Source organism: Ambystoma mexicanum, chromosome 8 (assembly GCF_040938575.1).
Source record: "Ambystoma mexicanum isolate Mex_15411 chromosome 8, UKY_AmexF1_1, whole genome shotgun sequence".
Taxonomy (NCBI): Eukaryota; Metazoa; Chordata; class Amphibia; order Caudata; family Ambystomatidae; genus Ambystoma; species Ambystoma mexicanum.
This window is the reverse complement of record NC_090929.1, coordinates 321,691,581-321,710,582: the sequence shown is the minus strand read 5'-3', so window position 1 is coordinate 321,710,582 and position 19,002 is coordinate 321,691,581. Positions and strand designations below refer to the sequence as shown.

The 19,002-nt window shown below is 47.3% G+C and overlaps 1 pseudogene; it reads left to right on the top strand.

Annotated features, from left to right (window-relative positions):
* The first annotated feature begins 6,249 nt into the window (after window positions 1-6,249).
* LOC138471555 (lactosylceramide 1,3-N-acetyl-beta-D-glucosaminyltransferase-like) overlaps window positions 6,250-19,002 on the top strand; it is a 32,758-nt pseudogene continuing 20,005 nt past the window's right edge.

The following is a 19,002-nucleotide window of genomic DNA, read 5'->3' as shown; positions in this document are numbered from 1 at the left end:
ACTCACCCCTGGTCATGCGATGGCAACTGTATTCCCCACGAGCGCGTATACCAACATGGCGCCTAAGGGCGGAGGCGCTCAAAGACCCCGCCTTCAGAGAGGATATTAGGGAAGAGATAATTGCTTATTTTGAGGTGAATAAAGGGAGCGTTAAGTCGGCTGGCACCTTATGGGAGGCCTTTAAGGTCGTAATGCGGGGGATCGCCATTGCGAAGTCTAAGGGATTGATGGGGGGAGTCCTGGCGGATTTGCATAGAGCTGAGACTGCGCTGGAGGAGGAGTTGAAAGGTGGTGGGACAGATGCGGAGGCGGTCTCTAAATTGCAACAAGAGTGTGCGGAACATTGGGACAGGCTCTGTAATTTGAACTATAGAAAGTATATTGAGAGACTGCATGCGGGGGGAGATAAAACAGGCCGACTCTTAGCTTGGCTGTACAAGAGTGAGACCCCACGATCCCCGATCAGAATGGTAACCAATGAAAAGGGGGAGGAGGTAGACACCCAAGAAGGCGTGAACAGGGCATTCGTGGAATACTATAAGGTCTTATACGAAGATTGCGAGGGGGGCAGCCAGGAGGAGATAGATGAAGTGCTGGAAGATGTAGGCTTGCCCAAGGTCAGCGATGAGGAGCGAGAGGAGCTGGATGCTCCGATCACCCTGGAAGAGCTGAAGGAGATTGTGAGACAGTTGCCCACTAGTAAGGCCCCAGGGGCAGATGGGTTCCCCAGTGAATTTTATAAAGTTTATGCAGAGGAAGTGCTCCCGCCCATGTTGGAAATGCTCAACGAAGCGTACGAGATGGGATGGTTGCCGGAGTCACTTAGGGAGGCGATTATAATACCGCTCCTCAAGCCAAATAAACCGGGACATGATTGTGGCTCCTACAGGCCCCTGTCGATGTTGAACCAAGATAGTAAGATCCTGACAGCTGTCCTGGCTACTAGAATGCGTAGAGTGATCGGCAAGTTGATCCACCCTGACCAGACGGGCTATGTCCCTAATAGGAACATCACTCACAACCACAGGCGCCTCCACAGGGTGGTCGAGTGGGGTGGTGGTGAGGACGGCGAAATGGCGATAGTAGCATTGGACGCGGTTAAGGCGTTCGACTCTGTTCGGTGGCCTTGGCTGCTAGCGGCTCTGAAAGGGTACGGGATGGGACCAGGTTATGTTAGGTGGGCAGAGATGTTATACAGTGCACCACTGGCCAGGGTCCGTACGGGCGCAGTGGTGTCAGAGAGATGGCAGTTGGGCAGAGGCACTAGGCAGGGGTGTCCTTGGTCCCCAATGTTGTACATCCTGGCCCTAGAACCCTTAGCGATTTACCTCCGGCAGCAATATGACCCGGTCGGCATCGAGGTGAGAGGAGAGTGTCACCTTATATCCCTGTATGCAGATGATATGCTGTTATACCTAAGATACCCAGAAGAAAATTTGCAGTATGTCTTAGAGGTGATGGGGAGGTACGCCTGGTTGTCCGGTATAGCGGTAAACCCTCAGAAATCCACTCTATTTCCGCTGGGGGGCTATGTGGGGACTCCAGTGGAGAGGTTGCCAGTGTTGCAGATCCCGTGGGCGACGAGATCCTTTAGATACTTGGGGATTGATGTGTATCATACGACCGTGGAAGAGCACAAGCATAACACTGAACTTGCTGTGGGGAAGATCGAGAAATGTATGAGGTTCTGGGAAAGATTGCCACTAGCGATGATGGGCCGAGGAGCCATGCTTAAAATGGTGGTGCTGCCCAGGCTTCTGCATTATTTCAACAACATCCCCTACATGATTCCTAAGAAGTTTTTTGTGAGGCTACATAGTGTTTGCAGAGAATTCCTGTGGCACGGCATGCGCAACAGAGTCGCACTGTGGAAGCTGCAGAACTTCTATGAGAAGGGCGGAATCAAGCTGCCGAACTTTGAGGCATATTATGTGGCAGCGCAGCTACAATATGTGTCCAGGTGGCTCTCTGATGAAGAGACCCCTGAACACAGGCTGTTTGGGAGGGATTGCTCCCCTTTTTACTTGCGAGAGGTGATCTGGGTGGCTAATGCATGCATGAAGGAGCGGCCTAGTATGCTAGCTTTGGGACGGAACATGTGGAAACGGGCCTGCCGGATGATGGGCAACCCTTTGCCGTGTGTGTTGCAGTTCCCATTGGTCGCACTGGCGAGGGGAGATGGGCAGCTCAGGGCAACCATTCGGATATACTGGGAGTCAGTGGGGTTGGTCACCATGGGAGATATTTGGCAGGATGGGACCATCTTGGAGTTCGAAGAATTAGAGGCAGGGTCGGGACTGCACAGGGGTCAATATATGACATATCACAGGATAGTGCAGGAGATCCGGAATAGGTGGCCCGAAACTACCCTGGCCGATGAACCGGATGCCCCGGTGGAGATACTATATGACACATCGGAGGGCGGGCACAAGGTCTCTAGGTTGTATGAGATGTTGATGATGAAGGCTGGGAGCGATTTAGGGCACTTGAGACTGGAATGGGAAACGGAGATGGGGGCCCCGATGACAGATGGGTTGTGGGAGCGAGCCCTCGGGTATCATAAAAAAGTATCGAGAAATGCCAGGTTCAAGCAAATACAGCTTTATATAACGCACAGAGCATACCTGACCCCTTTGAGAATATCCAAATTTCGGGGTGTTGGACGCCAGGCGTGCCCCAAGTGCGACGAGGAGAATGCAGACATGATACACATGTTTTGGGCGTGCCCAGTAATTGCAAGCTATTGGGGCGAAGTGGCGCAGAAGCTGGCAGGAAAGGGTGTTACACTCAAAGTGGATTCAGCTTGGGCCTGCTTACTGGGGGGATATCCCAGAGCGCGTAAACTTAGACATGTCGATAAATTGAAAGATCTGGCTTATGTGCTTGCTAAACGTAGGATTGCCATGGGTTGGAAGGAGTGTCATAAGCCACGAACGGAGGTCTGGTGGAGGGATCTCCAAAAATGGGCGGAGGCCGAGACGGCTGTGTGGCGAGATGCCAGTATCGCAGGGGAGGACGAGGAAATGTGCTCTCTTGCGGCATGGAAACTGTTGATAGCTGAACTGTTTGGAACGGGGTCAGCTTCAATTGACTCTGAGAGTGATGACGCCCCCTCGCCCACAGCGGATACCAAAGGCGAACACCATACAGGCTCATAGGGGGGAGGGATGGGGATTGCAGTGTTGTTTGTTGTTAAACGTGTTTATTTATGTTCAAGTTGTAATGTTGTGTGGTTTACATATATAAAATAAAATATATTTAAAAAAAAAAAAAAAAAACCCTATGTTAGCAATTTGTGTTATCAATTTTAAACCTGTGTTGTACAGGGCAGTGCAGCATTAACCCTATGGTGGCAATTTTGTACCCTATGTTACATCATTTATGGTGCGATTGCAAAATCAGACGGCAGCCTAAGCAAATTCTGACGGCACATAAAATGGCATTTTCTGCTGCCCTGCAAAGCCGCCTGTGAGGAATTGTGCCAATATAACCCTATGGTGGCTTGGCGCCGTCCTTCCCAGGCAACTGGAGCTGTGCCTCAGCATTTTTAACCCCATGTTGCATCATTTCGCCAGCCTAAGCAAATTCTGGTGGCGAATCCGCTGTGGAATCGCGGGTATTGAGTCCTTTCATTTTTTCTTTTGTTCTTTTAGAGTATTAAGGCTGTTTTTGCTTAGAAGTTTACACATTTTACTGTTAATGTGATGATTGTTTTGCAAAGGTAAATTTTAACCAAACACAATAAAAAATGTTTTTTTAAAAAAATGGAGTCTTTTCCTTTCCCCAGCTGTACAACCTGCAGGCTTGTCTGGGCCCATTTTTAATTCCATGGCCCCCCCCACCCCTTTTGGTGTTATCTATTGTGGCGGTTGCCCTCCCCGGGCTTTCATTTTGCCTTAAAGTTTAGCCTCCCCGGTGATTTTATTCTGGTTCTGGGCCTCTCGGACCCCTCTAGCCTCATGGGGGGGGGGAAACCTCTTTATGTAATGTCTTTGAGGCCCGGTCTTGTGGTGATGAGGTGCTGGTGGGTCCCCCTCCTTCTCAACCGGGCCTCCTTTTGTGGGACCTATTTTCTGCAGCTACTTGGGGATTCTCTCCTCGTGGAGGTCATGGGGCTATACCTGGCGGGTTGTCTCTCCTGGACCAGGTCTGCAGGGCCCCTAGTCCTTTACATCCCCCGCTTTTAGGGGGAAATGTCTCCCAGCGACCCCCCTGCCTGAGGTGTCCGCTTTGCCCCTCTTGATATTAGAGGCTTCATCTCCTGTGGTTGCCACAGTTTGTCTGGTTAGGCATGGCTGCCCCCACCCCCCTCCCCCCGGAAGCTTCACCTTAGCTCCTTTATCCTGCTCTGGGGAACCGTGGTGTCTGGCGTCACTCTTGTGGGCCCTTGATCGGATTTCGCCAGGGCCTCCACGGTGCGGTGCCTTGGCCCTTCCTGGCCTCAATCTTCTCCTGGATGGTTGGTGTGGTGGAGGTTGTGAGGTAGTCCTCTTTGTATAGCTGACTGCTCTGTGGTCCAGAGCCTCCTCCCTCCCTTGCTATGCCCTACGGTATCTTCCTCTGTGTGTTTGCATTAATAGAGGTGCCTCACCTGTTGCACTCGTCCGGGTTGCACTTGTCGGGATCCTTATGAGGCTCCACGGGTGCTCCTGCTATCCCCCTGTTGCTCTCCTCTATGCTTGCCCCTTCAAGGCTCCTGCTGTCCCCCTGCTGCTTTCCTCTACGCTGGCCCCTTTAAGGCTCCTGCTGTCCCCGTGTTGCTCTCCTCTACGCTTGCCCATTCAAGGCTCCTGCTGTCCCCCTGTTCTCCTCTACGCTTGCCCCTTCAAGGCTCCTGTTGTCCCCCTGTTGCTCTTATCTACGCTTGCCCCTTCCAGGCTCCTGCTGTCCCCCTGTTGCTCTCCTCTACGCTTGACCCTTCAAGGCTCCTGCTATCCCCCTGTTGCTTTCCTCTATGCTTGTCCCTTCAAGGCTCAGGGCTGGCTCCGGCTGCTTTCCCACTCATAAGGCACTGGATGGACAGAGAGGCTATTTGCAACAAAACTAGCTGCTTGGGTGCTGTAGGCAGATGAAAGTGTCTGAATTGCCTGGGCCTCCCTTTCACGGCCCGACAGAGGAGATGAGTAGTGCCTTTGAAGGGTTAGTCTTGCCCAAACTATGTAATGGGATGCTAATGAACCTGCTAATAAAACAACTACCCTTTTGTGAGGGTCCAATAATTAATGATATTGAGCATTGATTTCTAATACTTTAAGGAATGAAGCAAGCACACTGTGTTGTGATATGCACTTAGTTAGCAGGCCACACCATTTTTAAAATGTTCGTAGGTAGGCCACCCCCATCAGGTAGTAGACCATGGCCATCATGCAAGACACCCCCCCAAATGAGCCCCCACCACCTTACTTTCTTACCCCACTTAACGCCCTGGGAGTACTTGAAGCATATATGGGTAACATATAAAAAATTCTTGCAGAGGGCTGGTTGTGGGTTCTCCGGATTCGAAGCACCAAACTCAACGCGGGTCTTGGACAGTCTTTCACTGAAGGAAAATCGTAAAGTACATGTACCCATAGTAAGTCTGCATAGCACCATGGATGACACGGTGACTGTGTAGACCTCTAATGATCTACCATCGCCAAAGCCTGAGATACCCATAACCTTACCTGCCATTGCCCCTCAAGGTAGGGGTATATTCAATCTTGCCCCACAAGGGAGGAGTACACCCAATTTTGATCAATCCAAGCATTCGGCTCTCCTCCAAATGGCCCGACCTTATGGCCAACATTGCTAAAGAGCTACTACTTTCTAAGGACCCATTTGACCGTGGCTTTTTGTCGGGTGCATTAAACGATTGGGTAGCAGACCTATGGGTGCCGAAATTGAACTCTGCATCCCAGACACATGGGCATGCTAGCGCTGATGCTACAGGCAGCAAGGGTAAACACTGCCAGCCAAACTCTTTCACAAAGGGAAAGGACAGATCAAGCCACTCAAACTGACCTCTGTATTGAGGAATCCCTGAGTTCTATCGGGCCAATATTGGCATGCGATGAAAAGGCAAAAATCCCTAGCTTAGACTTATTACAGGAAACTGTTCCTTCCTTATCTCTGCATGAGCTGAGTGCTGGCCATAAAGAGGTTAAACATCCCACAGTCATGAATGCCAAATTGAAAAGCACTTCTCTATGAAATCTGCCAGTAAAAAATTAAAAAAAAAAAAATAAAAAAAAATCACATATGCCTAAGATAATGGACTTGAACGCTCATGACTTTGTAATGGATCAAAGATATTTCATTATAACGAACATTCAGAAAACTAAAGAAAAAGAGCCCAAAGAAGCCCTGCGCAATAAGGTTCTCGCTTGGTTGTGCAACAGAACTGTCCCAGGAGTAGTCGGACTCAAGGACTTAATGATCATTCGGAGGATAGATCTGAGTGACTGGTGTCTGCTACCCAATTGTGACTGCATTTTGGTGGGCTGTGGGGCCAGCACCTTGCCTGCTTTTCTTAGACGATGCAAATACCTACCCAAAGGGACCTCAAACTGTAACATTATTCTTAGAATTTAGATCTTCAGAGAGTTTCTTATGGTTCTTCCTCTTCCTGATTATTGTTAACATGCTTACTCTGATTTTTCTCAATACTTGAACTGCAGTTACTAAGTGGATGGTGATTGTTATGTCTTGCCCATTTTGCTCTTATCTTGTTATCGACCCTTATATGTATTTATGTTGTTTGTCTTGTCTGCGCTCTTAAGCCTCTGGGTTCTCAGGTGCGCAATACAAATTCAATAAAGTAAAGTAAAAGTGCTCAAACACCGCCTGGGGACTGTATGGGAACCTGACGCATAAAGTGTTGCTAAGTATCACACACCAGGTGAAAAGTGCGGCTTCTCTCTCGTGCAATTATCTCACCATTGACGAGACGTCCTGTCCCGCCTCCCCTCACTGAAACAATTACACTCATTCTGAAAACAACGCTACACCTGACTGCACACTACACATCCCATCTCGAAAAACCGCAGCTATCTGGACAATTGGAGACACTCACTGCCATCCTTGCATCCTTCAAGGACACATCATATGTGCCTGGCTGCTTCTGTACTCGAAACTCTTTAACCAGTGGTGCAGAGATGAATATCGGTTTCTAAACCATCAAACAACCCCACAACCTCTAGTATACCATAAGGGATCTGAATAGATTGGAAACATAAGCAAATTATAAACCTTGTTCAATTTTGGTAACATGGACGGAGCGGCATGCTTATCTGTGAATAGTCGTGGATCGTTGGTTAGTTGCAACACAGCGATAATACAATTATTACCCAATGTCTTTGCTTTGGGTAATAATCGCTTCGTGAAAGCGAGGCGAGTGGAAAGCATCTAAAAGTTCCTCCGAGCCTGTTTTTGCCATTTAATTGTATTAATCTGTGCTCCGTGCCTCAGTGAATCCCTCTCCCTGCCTTCCCACCAGCTTCCTCTTCCTGATCCCCGCCCGTCTCCCAGCCCGCCCACCTCTCTGATTGGTCAGATCACTAGTCTTAACGGATATGAGTTTCTTGACCTACTATCCGCCAGTTGTCGCTGGTACCCCCGCCCTTATTTCCCTCGTCATCACTGTGTGCCCACAACCCCTTAGGTCCCAACGTTTCACTGTGTGCGCAGACTCCCTGGTTCACATCTCGTCACTGCCCCTCCAACAACCTCCGGTTCAGTGTGATGCTGCCAGCTTCTCGCCTGGTCCCCTAAGATATCGCCATCTACCCCATGCCCCTCTCGTGTCCCATGTTGTCGCTGTTTTCCCCCAGCCCCCTCTGGTCGCCCTTGATGTCGCTGTATACCCCCAGCCCCTCTGTTACTGTGATTTCTCTCTGTACCCTCTGGTCCCCTGCATGCTGTTGCGGTTTTCCCCCACCCCCGGTCCCCTGCGATGCCCCTGTGTACCCAACCCCTCCGGTCCTCGTTTACAGTTCCCAGGCATGCCCTCCTGTCTGTGCCCTAGCACCTGCACTGTCTAGGTGTCTCTAGACCGAGTGCAGTAGCTAGTCTTCACATTTGTGCTGTTCATGCCCTGTGGGAGTGTCTTTGCTTTCTCCCTCTTTCCCTCCCTTGTCATCGAATGCCTTTGAAGCGCATTGCGCTTAATCGCCGTGTGGATGGAACATCATATCATATCACTATGCTTACTCTCTACTCTACACATTACACAATTAGAGTGCACCTATACACCTCAATCAATTCGGCCAAGCTGCTCACATATGACCACTACCCCACAAACACGTCATCACTCTAATAAAAAGCAGCTATATCCCATTACAAACCGGCCTAGCTGCACATATAAGCATCCTACAGGCCTAACGCAGCCAGAACCCAGTCTGGGTGTACACCCACCAGACTGCACACATATCATCAACACCTCATACACCCCAGTCAAAAATGTCATAAAACGGATGCAAATTATATATACTGTATAGCTTATGAATTATATGTTCTTTAGCACTACCAAGGAGTTCTCCAGGATGAAGTTTCAAGGCACAGCCAGGGCTTTAAGTGGGGTAAGAAATCGAGGGGGGGGCCCTCATTTGGGGGCGTGGCTTGTGGGGGGCGTGGCCTAAAACGTACGCAAATCGTAAGGTATGCACACACATATATATGCATGTTATATATCTGTGTGCGTACCTTACTGTTAATCTGTAAATGACCACGCTTCACGCTGATGCTTGTCTTTATAGAGAGGCTTTATTTCTTTAGTTCATCCAAGAGAAAGGCCCCCAGCTGTGGCTGTCCTCCTGCTCTCAATCCTCTCTCTCTCTGCTGCTAGAATGTGGGACCTTTGCTTAATCATAACAACAAAGGTTCCTTGGTAACTAGGTTACATGGCAGCAGCTGAATTGATATGATTGTAAACTCAATGAAGTAAATGTAACCACCTCCTAACACCTCCCTTCCTTTTACCAAAATATAAGTATTTGCCTAAACTAGATAATAGATTTCATTGAACATAAGTAGTTCATTATTTACATAGTATCTGATACACCGCTATATGAAGAAATAATTAAATTGCTTTAAATACCTTGCAGTGCAGTTACAAGTTGTTGTTTACCTTTTTGCAAATTGCTATCCTCTCCTTGTTCCAGACCCCACCCCCTTTAACAAGCACCGAAGATCCCAAATCTTTAACAACTTGTTTGGGCTGTGAAAATATGGATGCACCTTTGCGCACCTTGGTGGGAAGTTTGATCTTGATCCAATCACCTTCCTCAAGACTGAATTCTCTACAAGCATTCTTCCTGTCATATTGCTCCTTGGATCTGACCCCAGATTCAAATATCTTCTCTCTCACTCCCTCCAGATCTATTCCTACGAATTTTGACCTTCCCATCCAGCCTGGACACATGTGTGAGTTAGGTTTCCTCCCTCTTAATAGTTCAAATGGGGATACACCCGTAACACTGTGTGGTGCTAGTCTATATTGGAATGTTCTCTCCATTATGGTCCTGATCCAGTCACCTCCTGTTGCTACCGCAATTCTAATTGCATCCATGAGAGTGCGGTTGAAGCGTTCTACACACCCATTGGTCTGGGGATGATATAATGAAGTGGTTACTTGTTCTATTCCATGGTTACTCAAGAACTCTCTAAATTCCTTGGAAACCAATTGGGTCCCATTATCTGATAAACACTTTCTGGGGAATCCCTCTCTCCAAAATAATTGCACCAAACATTTAATGATGCTACTGCTGGATATGTCTCTTAGTGTAAATATTTCGGGCCACTTGGATAATAAATCTATGACAACCAGTACATAGGTGTCTCTCCCACCCTTGATATTGAAAGGCCCTAGTAAGTCTAAAGCAACCTCATCCCATGGAACTGTGGATGGCTTTCTAACAGTCATGGGTACTTTTTGAATCCTGAGACCCTTATTACCTTCAATGCAATCACAACAATTGTTGACCACTTCTTCAGTGTCTTTGTCAAGATTAGGCCACCAAAATTCTGCTCTAACCAAGCCTTTGGTTCTAGGCAGTCCCAAATGCCCAACATGAGCTAGCTCAATTATTAATTTTCTCATTTTAATAGGTACAACCATCTGATGTCCTCTATGTAAGTATCCTTTATCAATCCAGAGTTCTTCCTTAACTTTGGCAAACCCGCCTAAATCACCAATATAGTTTCTTATTCTGTTCTGCGTCACCAATGTTAAAACTCTCTGGTACAATTCATCCTCTGAACATGCATTGTCCCACTCCTCTTTCTTTACTGACTCATGAACCTGAAATATTTCAACACCTTTCTCACGAGTCAGAGGAGACTCCTCAGACACTGTTTCTCTCACTACTGATCTGGATAAGGCATCAGCAACTACGTTGGTTTCACCACTAATGTGAAGCATATCATATTGCAGGCCTTGTAGGGATGTCACCCACTTCATGATGCGTCTGGAGACTCCCTCCAGACCACCTTTGGTAAATATTCCTATTAGGGGTTTATGGTCTGTACATACTGTGAATTCTCTGCCCCACAAATATCTTTTGAACTTTTCCACTCCCCAGACACAAGCCAATGCTTCCTTTTCTACCACTGAATATCTGTTCTCAGGTCCTTTGAGAGATCTAGAGGCAAATGCTATGGTGTGTAAGCCCTCCTGATCTTCCTGCATTAGGACTGCCCCAATACCATAGTCACTTGCATCCACAAATAGTAATGAATGTCTACTTTCTTCAAACGTTTTCAAGATGGGTGCATTGACTATAGCATCTTTAATCTTACCAAACTCTTCCTCACAAGATTCATTCCACTTGAACGTAACACCTTTACGAGTCAACATCCTCATGTTCCTTGACAAATTTGCCAACCCTCTAACAAACTTGCCATAAAATTCAACCAGACCTAGAAAAGATAGTATATCTGCTTTGGATTTTGGTGCTTCCATCTTGCGAATAGCTTCTATGGCCTTTTCTTTGGGTTTGATCCCTTCACCTGTAATTTCATGACCTAGATATTCAACTTTGTCAGTTTTGAATATGCATTTCTCTAACGATACTGTAAGGCCAGCCTCTTTGAATATGTTCAACACTCTCTCTAACCTTTTATCATGTTCTGCTTCATTTTTCCCACATACTAGCATATCATCCTGGTAACACATGACACCTCTCTCTCCTCCCAGTAATCTGTACATGACGTTCTGAAATACACTAGCTGCTGAAATCAATCCAAATGGCATTCTTATACATCTGAAAAGGCCAATAGGGGTAATGAAAGCTGTGAGATCTCTCGAATCAGGGTGTAATTCTACTTGGTGATATGCAGATTTGAGGTCAATAAGAGAAAATACTTTGGAGTCAGACACCCCTGCCAATAAATCATCTATTCTGGGTAAAGGAAATTTGTCAGCCACTACACCTCACCAGAAAACCTACTGCGACGTGATTTAATACGGAAAACCTGGGGTAATGAGGACTACATACGTTTGCGGTACAGTGCCAACATTAAAATACTTTTTGCGTTGGGAGTTCAGGAGGATTTGCAGCAGCGATTACCTATGCAGAAAAGACTCCTTATGGAAAACCAAAAACATAATGATCTCATTCAGCAGGACTTCCTGGATACGTTTCATAACTTAACTCTTAAGTTACTGTTGCAATTTAGTTGGGTGAATACATACTGTCCTCATGCGAAGTGCATCATGTCTGCTGACGATGACATTTTTGTGCACACTCCTAATCTAGTTTCCTATCTACAAAGTCTGGCTGACCTTGATGTTCAAGATTTCTGGATTGGAAAAGTCCATCGGGGATCACCTCCCGTGAGGAACAAAGACAGCAAGTATTATGTCTCATATGATATGTACCCGTTGGCCTTCTTACCCAGATTACACTGCTGGTGCTGCATATGTTATTTCAAGAGATGTAGCTGATAAAGTGTATAAAGCGTCGCAAACATTGAATGTTAGTCTCTACATTGATGATGTTTTTATGGGACTCTGTGCCAATAAAATCGGTGTCGTACCTCAGCATCACTCATTTTTTTCTGGTGAGGGAAAGGCACCACTTCACCCATGCATTTACAACCGAATGATGACCTCTCATGGACATACTGAAGATCTTCATCAACTCTGGGACCAAGCAACTGACCCTAAAGTGAAAACTCTTGTATCTGGATTTTGGGGTCACCTGTATTGTAGACTGGTTAATATAATGATACTTTGCAAAATGCAGTATGCAGAAACATATCCATGTTTAGCTGCATACTGCATTTTGCCAATCTGTGATCCACAGGTCATCCAACCTCCTCAATATTCGTGCTCAGCTCCAGTATGCTTTTATGGTTCTCTCCACTGCCAGGCACTGACTTCTTTCTTGGTGCTCCGCTCCAAAATGCGCTTTGCTGGTTTACTCCGCTCCAGGAGGATGGCCGTGTTTCTCGCCTGCTATTAGACAACACATCTAGTGTAACACTCCGTCCATTTGCATCCAAACTGTAATCAATATTGCTGCAGTGTTGCTGCTGCTGGGGGCCTTTTCTCCTTGGCCCAATCCTCGTCGCCAATGTTAATCTGTAAATGACCACGCTTCACGCTGATGCTTGTCTTTATAGAGAGGCTTTATTTCTTTAGTTCATCCAAGAGAAAGGCCCCCAGCTGTGGCTGTCCTCCTGCTCTCAATCCTCTCTCTCTCTGCTGCTAGAATGTGGAACCTTTGCTTAATCATAACAACAAAGGTTCCTTGGTAACTAGGTTACATGGCAGCAGCTGAATTGATGTGATTGTAAACTCAATGAAGTAAATGTAACCACCTCCTAACACTTACTATGGTTTGTGTACTTTGCAAGCCATCTTTTCTAAACATAGAAATATGTATTTCTATGTTTAGAAAAGATGGCTTGCAAAGAACACAAACCATAGTAAGGTACGCACACAGGTATATAACATGCATATATATGTGTGTGTGCATACCTTACGGTTTGCCTACTTTTCAGGCCATTTTTTTAAAAAAACATTTCGGTTTTATAAAAGATGGCTTTGAAAGTACACAATTCAAGCCATCTTTTATAAAGCTTTGACTACGGACAAAATTGTCCGTCGGCAAAGCTTTATAAAAGATGGCTTGAATTGTGTACTTTTCAAGCCATCTTTCATAAACCTCGAAAAATATCAAGGAATCCCCAGGTCCGCCGAGGGTTAAAGACGCCTCTGCGACCTGGGGAAACAAAGGGACAGTAACTGCCTCTGGTGACCCCTCGCGCGAGAGGTCACCAGAGGCAGTTACTATGATTTACAGAAGTGGCAGCCAGGCACAGCATTGCTGTGGCTGGCTGCCACTTCTGTCAGATCGCCTGACTTCATGGCAGGCGCATATCCCGTCGCGGCTGGCGCCGCGACGGGATAATGCATCCCGCCAATGTTGCGTGTGGTGGGACGGGGGCCCCGGCAGGGCCCCGGCTCAGTCCCACTTTTTGGAGACTGCCGGGGCCCGGCCCCGGCAGGCCCCGGCCCACTTAAAGCCCTGGGCACAGCCAAATAGTTCCTACTGGATAGTATGTGATGTTCCATCCCACTCTGTTGCTCCTGTCAGCAAGCATAGATGTATAAGCCCCCATTTGCTTTATTGGCCCACATTCTGTATAGTTGAAGGCCATTTGAAGTTACGCTGATTTGAACAATGTTAACACAAAGAAGCAAAGTAGTAGAGAAGCAATCAAGTTTTACGCTGATCATTTTATTCTTTACAATGAAATATGTATTAACAGAAAATAAATTGCAAAAACCAGCAAGAACATTTATTTTTGGACAACTTCGAAACAATGGCACTCAGGAGGTTGGTGCGAAATTCAGGTCACCCACACAAGCCAACGCTGAATGCTCCAATGAGGATGACTTCTCTCTAAGTGTAAAGAGATGAAAAAGTAAGGCTCAAAGATTGGGATGCATACAATAGCCACCAAAATGTAACGTATGACAGCATGAACATATTAATCAATAATGTATTGGGTATTTATAATGCTCATATACAGCAAATGGTGCATCAAGGTACATATATTTATAATAGTAATGTGAAATTCAAAATTACAATGTACATGTCATCAGAGTGAACTGGACCTTCCAGCCCTCTAAGATGAGATAGCAATACCCTTGAGATAGATGGGGATGCAGAATTGTATTCAAACATCAATAATCGAAACAACTCAGGTAGTTGGCAAAAGTATAAGTGTTTTAATATCAATTATCTAAAACAGGAATGATAACGGACATCAGCAGATGTCTCTCATCACTATCTCAAAGCGTTTCATTAAAAAAATGACACCTTTATAGTAAATATTCGTCATTGATGACGTTAACCTGTGTATCACTCATGTTATCCTACGTGGGAAAACTTAAATACCTACGGGTGAATGCGATAGGGTCTAAATGAATCATCTAGGTATACTATCCATACTCGTTTGGGCAGTGAAGTAAAGTGATAGGCTTCTTAACATCAGGTGGGGCAACTAAGCCCTTCCCTAAAATGTCACTATAAATGTCACTAAATATACGACGTCTAATTGGCTACACAACTATAGGACCCTTGATCATGCGGTCCTTTATCATCGGTAACTTTCCAACCTCTGTCAGTACCCTCCCAACCTATGTTAGCAGCTCTCAGGCTGAGCGTCCAGGTGCAGATAAGCTAGTCTTAACCACAGCTTCCCAACAATTAACATGATCATCCATCATCACCTCAGTGGTCTGCTGTCAATTAGGGCGTTGAACTCGTCCTTGGAAATGTTCCTTGCTACTGAAGAATTCAGGGGAGTGAAGGCACACTCTGCCTTTGTGCGTAGGTGTGACCATCATGCTCTTCCGACTTCTTCTCCCCACGTGACTAAAGACCACGAAATTGAGCTTTCAGAATTCAGATTTTCCGGACTAATGTCCAGGAAAGTCATAATTGTATATAAAATGTATATTTTATGCGGCTAGTATTTTTGACCATTGTTCCTGAATACATATTCCTAAATTTCACAATTTGCATCACATTGTATCAAAAAACTCCCACTTGTGTACAATTCAACCAGTCTGTTACAAAAGGAATGAATTGCCATTTGCAACTGTGGGTCACTTTTTCATTGGTGCCTGAGACAATTTTATGCCCCAGGCCAACCTGGTGGCCAACCATGCTTGGATAGTGTCATACATTCTGTTGATGTAGCTGTAGTCTTGGTCATAATCCCTGCGAGGGGAATGAGGATTTGGGTATCATCGGCATAGTTGGTATAAAATATGTCCAGAGCGTGGTTTTGTATAAATGTTGTAAAATGTTGGGGAGACGCATGAGCCTTGAGGGACCCCGCAGGGAACTTGAGTTGGATGGGCAGCAGTGCTTCCAGCATAGACACTGTGTGCCTGCAAGAAATTAGGCAATCCATTTGGTGGACTTGGGTGAAATGTTGGCAGCTAAAGTGAGGTGGTGGCAGAGTGTTTGGTGGTTGACCAGGTCAAACGCTGCCGATGGATCGAGAAGGAGGAGGGCTAGGTTGCCAGTGTCGTGGATATCGTCGAGTTGGTTTTTCAGGTCAAGGAGGAAGTATTCTGTGCCATGGACAGGTCTGAAGCCTGACTGGTGGGGGCTGAGGATGTTGTGTTGTTTCAGGTAGGCTTGTATTTTAATGTATGATATGATATGATATGGAATTCATAACGCGCCTATACAAAAGTGTTTCTAGGCCAGACAAGCCAAGGATGGGGAAACAGAGGGAGGACGAAACAACGATCTTACTAGGCCTTGTCATTTAGATCACGCAAGTGCAGGGAAGGGGATGTAATCAAAGGTGCAGCCAGCGGGTGGCTCAGTGCAGGTAATCAAAAGTGCAGCCAACGGGTGGCTCATAAGTGCAGAGCGAAGGGGATGTAGGGTTACAGATACAGACCCCAAGTGCTGGGGCAGCCAAAAGGCAGTGCAAGGTGCAACTGGACAGGCAGGGACCTGGGCCCAACTTCAGAGGGTAACCAGTGCATGGACCAGACGGGTCATCAGCAGGGGAGAGGAAGAGAGACAGCAGAAGCAAAGAGGAAGGTCTTGAGTTGCTTCTGGGACCAGAGGTAGTTCTGCTCAAGTTTGAGAGAGGCAGGGAGGCTGTTCCAGAGGGAGGCCCCAGCCGAAGAAAGAGATCTGGCCCCAACTTTCTGCTTTGAAAAGCGACTGACCCTCAGAGAGTTGGAGGTGGATGAGCGGAGAGCTCGAGAAGCGACATGTTTAGGAAGAGAGAGTTGTAAGTAGTGCGGTCCCAGTCCCCAGAAAGACTTGCGGACAATGCAGAGGGTCTTGAACTTGATCCTTGCCACCATTGTGGGCAATGTAGGCAGCAATGGTAGATGAGTGTTCAAAATGGCTGCGCATCGACGCCATGTTATCCTGGCTCACATTTTACACACTAGCATTACAAAGCCGTGTCTCCAGGTGTCACAGGTCCTCTGTCTGTTACGCAGGGGCAGCACAAACTTGTGCATCCCCATAGGGTTATGGCACCTGCACTATAGTAGTAGACAGGACACAGTAACCCCTCCGGGATAGAGGGTTAGGATCTGTTGGATTGGATAGGCACAGGGAGGTAGGGTAACCGGAAAGAGAGTTAGGTAGAGGGTGTGGAAAGCAAGGGGGAAGTAGGGTAAGGAACAAGTTACTTACCTGTAACTGTTGTTCTCTAGCATGGGTCTGGCACGGAATCACATGCTCATGAATATTCCCTGTCGTTGGGCTGGGAATCCTCGGTATAAGAAAAAAAAGTTTCACTTTTGTTTATAAACTGTCTTTCTCCTATAAACCAATGTCTGAGCTATGGGTCATACTGCCACCAGCCAATGACTGCCCTCTCCCTAAGCACCTCCTCTGGCAGCCATCCTCAGATTTGGTAGCACGTAAAGTGGCAGTATGACCAAGAAGAGCCCCAGAGGGGCAGGAGGGTTCACATGTGATTCCATGCCAGACCCATGCTGGAGAACAACAGTTACAGGTAAGTAACTCGTTCCTTCTCCAGCATGGGGTCTAGCATGCATTCACATGCACATGAATAAAGAATACATAGCCCGGGAGGATAGCTCAGCGGCAACGTGCGCGCCTTGGAAGCAAGACGACACGAAGCAACACAGGTTCGATTCCCGGGTCCGCGCTTAGAAACCTCTGGGTGTTTAAGCGCGTTATAAATACGGAACTAAGACAAAAAAGAAAAACAATTATGCAACCAAAAAAAAAACAATTCCTGTAACAGCGCCTCGATGCCCGTGGGCTGTGTGAGTGCTTTAAAAATGGAAATAAATAAAATAGCAGTACATACATACAGGCAAGGCTCAACAGAAGGAATTACTCTTACCTCCTCACCTTCAAACAACCAGGTTCCGTAGCACTGCTTGGCCGACTCTGTACTCCTCTCTGAAATCCCTGTCAATGCAGTAGAATTTCGTGAAGGTGTGGGTAGACCTCCACGTAGCAGCCCTGCAGAGGTCTAGCAGGGGCACAAAAGACAGGAACGCAGTCCTCGCAGCGATCGCTCTGGTGGAGTGGGCTCTCGGACGGCCAGCCAGCGGTTGGTTTGCCAACTAGTGACAATGGGAGATGGAAGCCTTGGACAAGGCCTTCCCATGGTTCACAGGACCAAAGTTAACAAAAAGCCGAGAAGCCTTCCGGAAACTCTTCGTGCAGGCCACATAAAACCTCAGCCCTCGAGCCACATCCAGTGAGTGCAAAGTCTTTTAAGCCGGCAACGAAGGCATCAGAAAAAACACAGGCAACACCAAGGGTTTGTTCACATGAAATTCAGATGGAAACTTGACCATGAAGTAGGGGTGCGTCCGCAGCACCACCCTCGTCTCGTGGAAAGTGAAATAAGGCTGTTTGCAGGACAGGGCATGGATCTCACCTACTCTCCTGGCAGAGGTAATGGCCACGAGGAAACCTGTCTTCCAAGAAGGAACTTGAGCAGAGCTTTATGCATAGGCTAGAAAGGGGCACCGTGAGCCTAGTCTGCACCATGTTGTGTTCCCACACCGGGGCAGCGCCTTCACCGGCGGGAGCGATCGGAACAGTTCCCTAATGATCTCCATGACTAGATGGTGCGACCAAAGCAAAGACTGTCCTGGAGCCCTGTTGTAGCGGGAGATAGCCGCCAGATGCACCAGGATGGCGACGTGCGCCAGCCCTGACGTAGCCAACGACAAGTTGGAAGGACTTGTGGGCCGTGACCCTCAGAGGGTTAATCTTCTGTGATCGGCACCAGGTCGCGAAACGCTTCCATTTGTGTCTGTAACACTTCAGAGTCCACGACTCCCTGGCCTTGGCGAGGACCTCCCTGCAGTCCGCAGGCAGCTCCTAACCACTGAACTCGAATGCTGCAGAAGCCAGGGCTTCAGGTTCAGCGATCTTGGGTCGTGGTGCAGTATTGCGCCTCCTACCCTGGCGAGAAGATCCACGACCACTGGTAGCTTGACTGGAGGGGACGCGGACATGCTGAGAAGGTCCGGGTACCAGATTTGCTTCGGCCACACTAGTGCAACGAGGATCATCCTGAACCAGCACTGTTTGAGTTGACCGATGACTTGTAGTAGCAGCAGCAACGGAGGGAACGCATACAGGAACAGGCCTTCCTAAAGGGAAGGTGAATGCCTTCCCCATGCTCCCCGGCTGGGGGAAGCTGATGATGAACCTCCGGCACTCGGTGTTCATCGCCGTCGATAACAGATTGATGTGAGGACTGCCCCACCTGAGGAAGAAGTTGTCCACTTCACCCTGCAGAAGCTCCCACTCGTGGCAAGAGCGCAGCTCCCTGCTGAGGGAGTCGTCAATGTTTTTGACTCCCGCCAGGTGAAAAGGAAGGAATAAGTTACTTACCTGTAACTGTTGTTCTCCAGCATGGGCCTGGCATGGATTCACATGCTCATGAATATTCCCTGTCGTCAGGCTGGGAATCCTCGGTAAAGAAAAAACCAGTATCAGTTTCGTTTCTGATCTGTCTTTCGTAGTAATACCC